Source organism: Pseudophryne corroboree, chromosome 1 (assembly GCF_028390025.1).
Source record: "Pseudophryne corroboree isolate aPseCor3 chromosome 1, aPseCor3.hap2, whole genome shotgun sequence".
Taxonomy (NCBI): domain Eukaryota; kingdom Metazoa; phylum Chordata; class Amphibia; order Anura; family Myobatrachidae; genus Pseudophryne; species Pseudophryne corroboree.
In genome coordinates, this window is record NC_086444.1 from 403,497,154 (window position 1) to 403,505,808 (window position 8,655).

General features: G+C 41.3%; 2 pseudogenes; one reads left to right on the top strand and one right to left on the bottom strand.

The window, feature by feature from the left end:
* Nucleotides 1-4,692: 4,692 nt before the first annotated feature.
* LOC134941449 (5S ribosomal RNA) lies at nt 4,693-4,810 on the bottom strand (annotated as a pseudogene).
* Nucleotides 4,811-7,329: 2,519 nt separating this feature from the next.
* On the top strand, nt 7,330-7,447 carry LOC134941460 (5S ribosomal RNA; annotated as a pseudogene).
* Nucleotides 7,448-8,655: the final 1,208 nt, after the last annotated feature.

An 8,655-nucleotide genomic window follows, 5' to 3' on the forward strand; every position in this document is an offset into this window, starting at 1 on the left:
TGGGGGAACCCCTGTCATTTTTTTCCCCATATTTTTTCAACCAGGACCGGCTCAAAGAGCCCGAGGCTGGTTGTGCTTAGGAGGAGGGACCCCACGCAATTTTTTTTTCAGTTTTTACACTAAACAGACCCTTTCCCATAGATAACCATGCACAGATCTCACTGATCCGTGCATGGTTATCCAAACTCGACTGGAAAAAGCAGGTCTATTTTTTTGCTGCTTTTTTTAACGATTTGAAAAAAAAACAGACCCGCACTTGAGCACTCAGAAACTAACACCCAAATACGAATGAATAGTGAATGCCCGTATTGTATGAAATAACAGCCGCGTTTGACCGATGGCCTATTCATTCGTATTTCGGAACTTTGCAAATCAAACCATTACGAATAGTCCAAACACTGCCGAGATTGGTGCTTAGTGAATTCCCGGATTGGGACTTAGAAAAAAAAAAACACAATACGGACAAACTCGAATTCTTAGTAAATATTGGCCCTTGTGTTCATGTTGGGAAACAATGATGGAGGAAGTAATTCTGTTGATGCTGAAACGCATATTATTTCACACTTTTTAACTATAGTGTAAAGAGCAAGCTGTGGATAATGTGGGTGGAACTAAAGCAGGGGTGGTGCATCAATTTGTCCGTAAACCAATTTAAAAAAAAAAAGTTTTGCCTGTGGTTATAATTATTTCATGTAATTTTATTATATAATATATAGAACTATACAAATACACAAACATAGGAGATAAAACTGCTGTACATTCACACCCACCCACAGAAAACCAGAATCCATTCTAAATAGGGAAAGCCACATTCTACTTATACAGTATATTATAAAAGCAAGATCCATATAAAATACATTGAAACGCCAGATCCACAAAAAGTATATTGAAAAAGCCAGATCCATATAAGAATACATTAAAAAAGCCAGGTCCACATTAAAAAAATATTGAAAAAGCCAGATGCACATAAAGTAGGTATTATGGTGATACAAGTATCACCATAAAAGTTGTGCAGTTCATATGGGGAGGCAAATTTTACTGCCCCCAGGGTTTTCAGCAGCAATGCTCAGGTTTCTCCACTTCGCTTCTTGCTGTAGGCCAGAAGGACTCCATCGCCTTCAGCAGAGGGAAGGGATGGTAAGAAGGGACAAGTTGAACATTAAAGTGGGTGGCAGAATGAAGGGTATGGCAAGAGGAAAAGTGGTCTGTGAAGGGCACAGGGTTTGCCCTTGACAGTGATTTGGGCACGGGGAAAGATGGGAGCAATATATGGTAGACCATTGATGTATGGATTTAGGAGGGTAAGGAGGGCTGCAACTGGAAGGTCGCAGGACAGAGAAGACTGGATCTGTGGGATGCAGTGCTAAACCTGGGGGCGCAGGGCAGGGAGGGTTAGGCCAAGGGCAACTGCAGGACAGGGAGGGCTGGACCTATTGGGGGCACAGGGATGACTAAACATGGTGTGGGGGTGGTACAGTGTTGGGAAGACTGGACCTTAATGTTGGGACACAGGGCAGGGAAGGCTGTACCTGGGAGGCCAGCTGAGATTGGCTGGGAAAGCTCTTCTCTCCCTTTGCTGCTATCTCACTAGGGATAGCCATCGGTGTGCTTACCATCAATGGTTACCAATGATTTCGAAGCTACAAGTGGCCATCGATGGTAACAAACTATGCAATGAAAGACCATCAATGGTTTCACCCACCGATGATGATCCCTTTGTGTTACTCACCCTCATTGCGCCCCCACCCCCATGGGACCCGGCAGTAGGTAGCCTCTAACTCCCAGTCCCCCCCCCCCCACACACACACACACACACACCCAGCCACCCCTTTGTCCCCACCTCAACAAAGCTACTGCTGAGACAGGCTGTCAACACTGCTAGTGGGAAATCCAGCACTGTTGCGGACGGTTCTGATACAGAAGATAGACATTAAAAAGATAGACAGTCATTAGGTCAACAGTAAAAGGCCGACACTCAAAAGTTCGACATGGTCAAAGGTCGACAATCTAAAGGGTGACAGGGTCAAAAGGTCGACACACAAAAATAAAATTTGGGGTGTTTTGTGTTTTTAATTTTTTTTTTACCCCAGTCTGTTAAAATGTGTCCGCTTGCAATGCTTCAGACGTGGTGGATCGCTTCGCTCGCCACAAGGTTGCTAATGGTGATAGTTTGTGACATGGATAGTCAGCTTGATGAAATGCGTTCACTCACCACGCTTCATCATAGTTTGGGACATAGTAAATGCAGAAAAAGTTGTAAAAATTTTTAAAAAATCCCCAAAAATGTTTCGACCTTTTGACCCTATCAACCTTTTGACTGTCAACCATTTGACCCTGTCAACCTTTTGATTGTCTGCATTTTGACCATGTCGACCTAATGCATGTTAACCATTAGTGGTCGACCTATTGACTGTAGACCTTTTTATTGTAGATCTATAGACCAGACCCCGTTGCAGACGCATCTACAGCAAATTACAGTAATGCAGTCTGTGTGGGAATCAGACACTTTGTGAGCATACGGGCATATTATACTGAACATTTGTTAATTTCTAATATTTGTTTAGTAGAGAACTTTTTGCTGAATGGCAGAAAAGTACATCCATATTTGTAATATTCTGTCATTCTTCAAGTGCTCTAAATGTCTTTTTATGGGCACAAAGTAAAATAAATGAAAATAAAAATGTATGTAAGAGGAAGTGGAATGCATATTAACTACCCTAAGTAAGTTATGTTTACTTAACAAGCTGTGCACAACTGATTTTCTATCCCTTCTCTTCAGACACTATCACACACTGCAGCCTTCCTAGTAAAATCTGCCTCCCCAGTGAAAACCTAGCAGCAGGGCCGGATTAAGCCTTGGGGGTGCCTGGGGCACTTAAGATAGGGAGGCCCTGGTGAAAGGAGGGGGTGTATATTAGATTGTGCATACCTCCCGATATGAACCATTTCAGGAGGGACAAAATGCTCTCTACCTGGACTTCCCTCTTAATATATGATTGGTGTGACCTGTGTTGAACTTTTAAATATATAAATGTGTTTCAACACAGGTTATTGCAATCATAAATAAAGATGGAAGTCCAAGTAGAGAGCATTTGTCCCTCCTGGAATGGTTTGTGTATATTAAATTTAAACCAATGGTGTATATTAGATTTAAACTTATAGTTTAATAAATCCTGGGTACTGTTTATAACTCCACCTTATTGAAAGACAACTATTTTATAAAATGTATTGTAGTGGAACAAAGACACCTTAACCTTAAAATACACATAGAAATATAAAATCTATAATTTATCTTATCATATGCAAAAATAGCAGCATCTGTACTACTCACACATTGGGACAGGACTCAGGAGGACACTCTGTGTCTCTTACTCTAGACCCTCAATAGATATCAGGTTACATAGGACCCAGACACCCAGGTGGGGAGGAGGAAAAGCTGGGATCCCTGTGTCCCTGCAGACAAACAATGGCAGTTGCTCTATCATTCCTGGAGATAATTATATCAGGTGCTAGAAAGGGGGAGGGGTCACAGACAAACAGCACACATAAAGGGGGGGGGGTGCTTTACCCCCCTGGTATCCCCCCAGCAGACTAAAAAATTACCTGTGACCATACCTGAACCTAAATGGTAATAGAATTTCTGAGAATTAATCACATGTGTTTGCAAAGACATGTTTAGCTACTGAGCCTTGATGCCAAATCACCGTCCTTAGTATCTCTGTACAGTATATTCTACTAGTGTACTAATTAGCACAAACAGCTTGTAATATACAGTGGCAAGTTTAATCACAGCCTGATCCCGGACACGCTCATGGCCTCTCTATGTATAAAGGAGAGAGATAAAAGCTCCTCCCTAAGTTCCTGGATGCCATATCACCGTCCTTAGTATCTGTGTACAGTATGTTCTATTATGGTACTAATTAGCAAGAACAGCTTATTAGTACCCTAAGAGAACATACTGTACAGAGATACTTAGGACGGTCATTTTGGCATCCAGGAACTTAGGGAGGAGCTTTTATCCTCTTTTAGCCTCTTAGCAAACCTATGCCTGGAAGCCCGTCTATGGTCTCTTGACGAGCCAGACGAATCAGACAAAGTTGAAGACAGTACTACTATGATGAGTGTGAATCCGCACCAGTATCATATAAGTGTGTAAATATAGGGATGATAAGGTAACCAATATGTGAGCAGTTAGCAAGACAAGTTTAGAACTGCTTATCGATTGGTGGTGCTCCCAGAAATTTGTAGATGAACTACATTGAAAAAAGAGAAAAGACAAAAATCCTTTTTTGGGAGCACTCTTGAAAAATGTATAGGTGTGATAAAGATAGAGATATTGTAATTAAAACTTAACCTTTAATTGATCCTTGTATAAAAAATGTAATAAATAGAAAAATGACAAGCAACGATACTCTTAGTAAAAGATCTTGTTGACCTTTTTAACAAATGAGGTACAAGGTCGTTATGTAGGTGAAAATATATGGGTATACCTTGGATAACTGTATCTGTTATAGTAAGGGACAAAGAAATGCCAGCAAATGATGGTCAAATCTGGGGATGGTGTCTGACTGCGGATGAGGAGATGAAGAAGAGAAGAGGGAAAGGAAAGAGAGAAAAGAAAAGAAAGGGAAAAGAAGAGAGAGAGAGAGAAAGAGAAAAAGGAGAAGGGTGGAGATGTTCTCCTTGGAAAATGGCCCACTGCACCTGGTATTCTCAGGAGGTTTCCCTTCCTAATACTGACCAGGCCATATCTGCTTAGCTTCCGAGATCGGACAAGATCGGGCGTATTCAGGGTAGTATGGCCGTGGGCCGTTTGTTGAAGGAGAAGAAAATTCCTCTTCTGCTATCTGTACTTTACATTGAATCAGAACTGTTAATAGTCCGAAATTGTATTTCCAGATGAGAGAGTGTGTGAAGAGAAAAAGTGGGAATTTGAGACCAGCGTTGTGAGAGAGACAGGAAAATGAATTCTGAATATGAATTGGTAAGGATTGTGGGATCCTGTCTTCTAATTAGTTGTATGGACTGGTATTGTTCTAATGGAAAGGCTCAACAGGAGCTGGATGCTGGCTGACTTTTTACAATAAAAGACAGTGCAAGCATAAATGAAAAAAAAAAAAATTGAAAAAAAAAAAATGTAAAAAAAATGAAAAAAATGAAGGAATGAAAAAAATGAAAAAAAGAGAAAAATGAAAAAAATGAATGAATAATTTGATAATTGATAAAGATTGTGTCCTGGACTTGATTGATAAATAATTGATAATTAACAGACAATTAATTCAAAGTACCGAGATGACAATCCTTGTAGAAGCCAAACTGACAGAGCTATGATAGCAAAAGTATGCTCATCAGAAACTTGTTGATTAATAAATAAATAAGTGAATAGACAATGTATTGATTGTTCTGAGAAATTAAATAAAAAATTGAAGATTGAGGGATCCAATTAGGGCAATGTAGAATTGAGGTGAAGCCGCTGAGTAGTGCACAAATGGGTTCATTAAATATATAAAAATTAATTCATTAAAGGCAAGTTCATAGCAGAAACACCAAAAAACATAACAAGAAAAAATTAATTGAGCTCAAGGCTGGCTCTAAAAATTACTGAAATCTTAATAGAGGTAAAGTTAGACAATAAATTAATTTGATTGGTATTGACAAATTAGGTACATATATAAAGAGAGACACACTTTAAAGCTCAAGGCTGGCTCCAAAGCATTTGCTGTGGTCCCTATAGTGATTAATAAATAGATATCAGGTAGTCATCCTTGGTATAGGCGGAGAATGCAAAATTAATAATAAGATTGTGCCTGGTGGCAGAGTATACTAATGCCTCAATGCTGTACTGTTATGCAATACTTGGAGGGTGCACACTGTGCCAAAAGCAAGGTTCATGGGAGAGGAGTAAGCAGGTCCCTAGGCAAGTAATGTTCAATTGCCATGGTGGTCTAGTGTACTTTACCCCCACCACTTTGGTTAGTGGTGTCTGATGTTGGCGTCTCCCGGAGTTCTCCGCTGTGAACGATGATAGCCGCGGCCGCCCGCTTCCGGATCGGGCGGTAACGCGATGACGTCACTGAATGACGCGTTGCCCCGGAGTTCTCCGCTGTGAACGATGATAGCCGCGGCCGCCCGCTTCGGAAGCGGGCGGCCGCGGCTATCATCGTATACTAACCAAAGTGGTGGGGGTAAAGTACACTAGACCACCATGGCAATTGAACATTACTTGCCTAGGGACCTGCTTACTCCTCTCCCATGAACCTTGCTTTTGGCACAGTGTGCACCCTCCAAGTATTGCATAACAGTACAGCATTGAGGCATTAGTATACTCTGCCACCAGGCACAATCTTATTATTAATTTTGCATTCTCCGCCTATACCAAGGATGACTACCTGATATCTATTTATTAATCACTATAGGGACCACAGCAAATGCTTTGGAGCCAGCCTTGAGCTTTAAAGTGTGTCTCTCTTTATATATGTACCTAATTTGTCAATACCAATCAAATTAATTTATTGTCTAACTTTACCTCTATTAAGATTTCAGTAATTTTTAGAGCCAGCTTTGAGCTCAATTAATTTTTTCTTGTTATGTTTTTTGGTGTTTCTGCTATGAACTTGCCTTTAATGAATTAATTTTTATATATTTAATGAACCCATTTGTGCACTACTCAGCGGCTTCACCTCAATTCTACATTGCCCTAGTTGGATCCCTCAATCTTCAATTTTTTATTTAATTTCTCAGAACAATCAATACATTGTCTATTCACTTATTTATTTATTAATCAACAAGTTTCTGATGAGCATACTTTTGCTATCATAGCTCTGTCAGTTTGGCTTCTACAAGGATTGTCATCTCGGTACTTTGAATTAATTGTCTGTTAATTATCAATTATTTATCAATCAAGTCCAGGACACAATCTTTATCAATTATCAAATTATTCATTCATTTTTTTCATTTTTCTCTTTTTTTCATTTTTTTCATTCCTTCATTTTTTTCATTTTTTTTACATTTTTTTTTTCAATTTTTTTTTTCATTTATGCTTGCACTGTCTTTTATTGTAAAAAGTCAGCCAGCATCCAGCTCCTGTTGAGCCTTTCCATTAGAACAATACCAGTCCATACAACTAATTAGAAGACAGGATCCCACAATCCTTACCAATTCATATTCAGAATTCATTTTCCTGTCTCTCTCACAACGCTGGTCTCAAATTCCCACTTTTTCTCTTCACACACTCTCTCATCTGGAAATACAATTTCGGACTATTAACAGTTCTGATTCAATGTGAAGTACAGATAGCAGAAGAGGAATTTTCTTCTCCTTCAACAAACGGCCCACGGCCATACTACCCTGAATACGCCCGATCTTGTCCGATCTCGGAAGCTAAGCAGATATGGCCTGGTCAGTATTAGGAAGGGAAACCTCCTGAGAATACCAGGTGCAGTGGGCCATTTTCCAAGGAGAACATCTCCACCCTTCTCCTTTTTCTCTTTCTCTCTCTCTCTCTTCTTTTCCCTTTCTTTTCTTTTCTCTCTTTCCTTTCCCTCTTCTCTTCTTCATCTCCTCATCCGCAGTCAGACACCATCCCCAGATTTGACCATCATTTGCTGGCATTTCTTTGTCCCTTACTATAACAGATACAGTTATCCAAGGTATACCCATATATTTTCACCTACATAACGACCTTGTACCTCATTTGTTAAAAAGGTCAACAAGATCTTTTACTAAGAGTATCGTTGCTTGTCATTTTTCTATTTATTACATTTTTTATACAAGGATCAATTAAAGGTTAAGTTTTAATTACAATATCTCTATCTTTATCACACCTATACATTTTTCAAGAGTGCTCCCAAAAAAGGATTTTTGTCTTTTCTCTTTTTTCAAAGTTGAAGACAGGCCAGACCCCCCGCCATGGCTGCGCTTGCGGTTACTTGCCGATGCCAAAGAGCTATCTCCAGCCACTGAAGAGCCATCATGACCAGACTCCTAACCAATGCAGTCAGGGTCAACGGAGGACTCACCAGACACTGCCGTAGGTCCCTCAGCCCTACAAGCCCCCTCAGTGGATACAGTTGTCTGCACATGCTCCATGATGCCTTCTCCAATCCTGAGCATGACACCTGCAGACACAGGAGAGGACACTCCTGACATTACAGGCACACTGTCCCCACCAGTGGCATTGGACAACCCGCCATTAGACGCGCCTGCTACCGCCGCGGCAACCGCAGCGGCAACCACAGGTGCCATTGCCTGAACTAAACCTGCAGTTATCGCCCCAGAATTAGCAACATCCCTGTAAAACTCCCCACGGGGACCGGTGGTAAGGCGAGGGACCAATGCTGACATAACTGCTGCGCAAATGGCAGATACTCCAGCGGTGTCTAATCGATGCCTCAGGCCATCCTGCGTACCTCCCACATCCTGCGTGCGCCCCAGGTGCACCCCCCCCACTTGCCCAGCGACCTAACCACCTCCGCATAGGACCGAGAATCCAAAAAGGAGGGCCCAGCACCACCTCTGTTACGAGCGGTAAGTGCATACCCCCCCGCTCTGGCCCTACCAAATTCCCCCATCATCGGTTCCAACTCCTGTGAGGAGCTGCTACCACTACCAGTACCCCCTTCAGCTTCCGCAAAATGGTGCCGACGCCTAAACCTC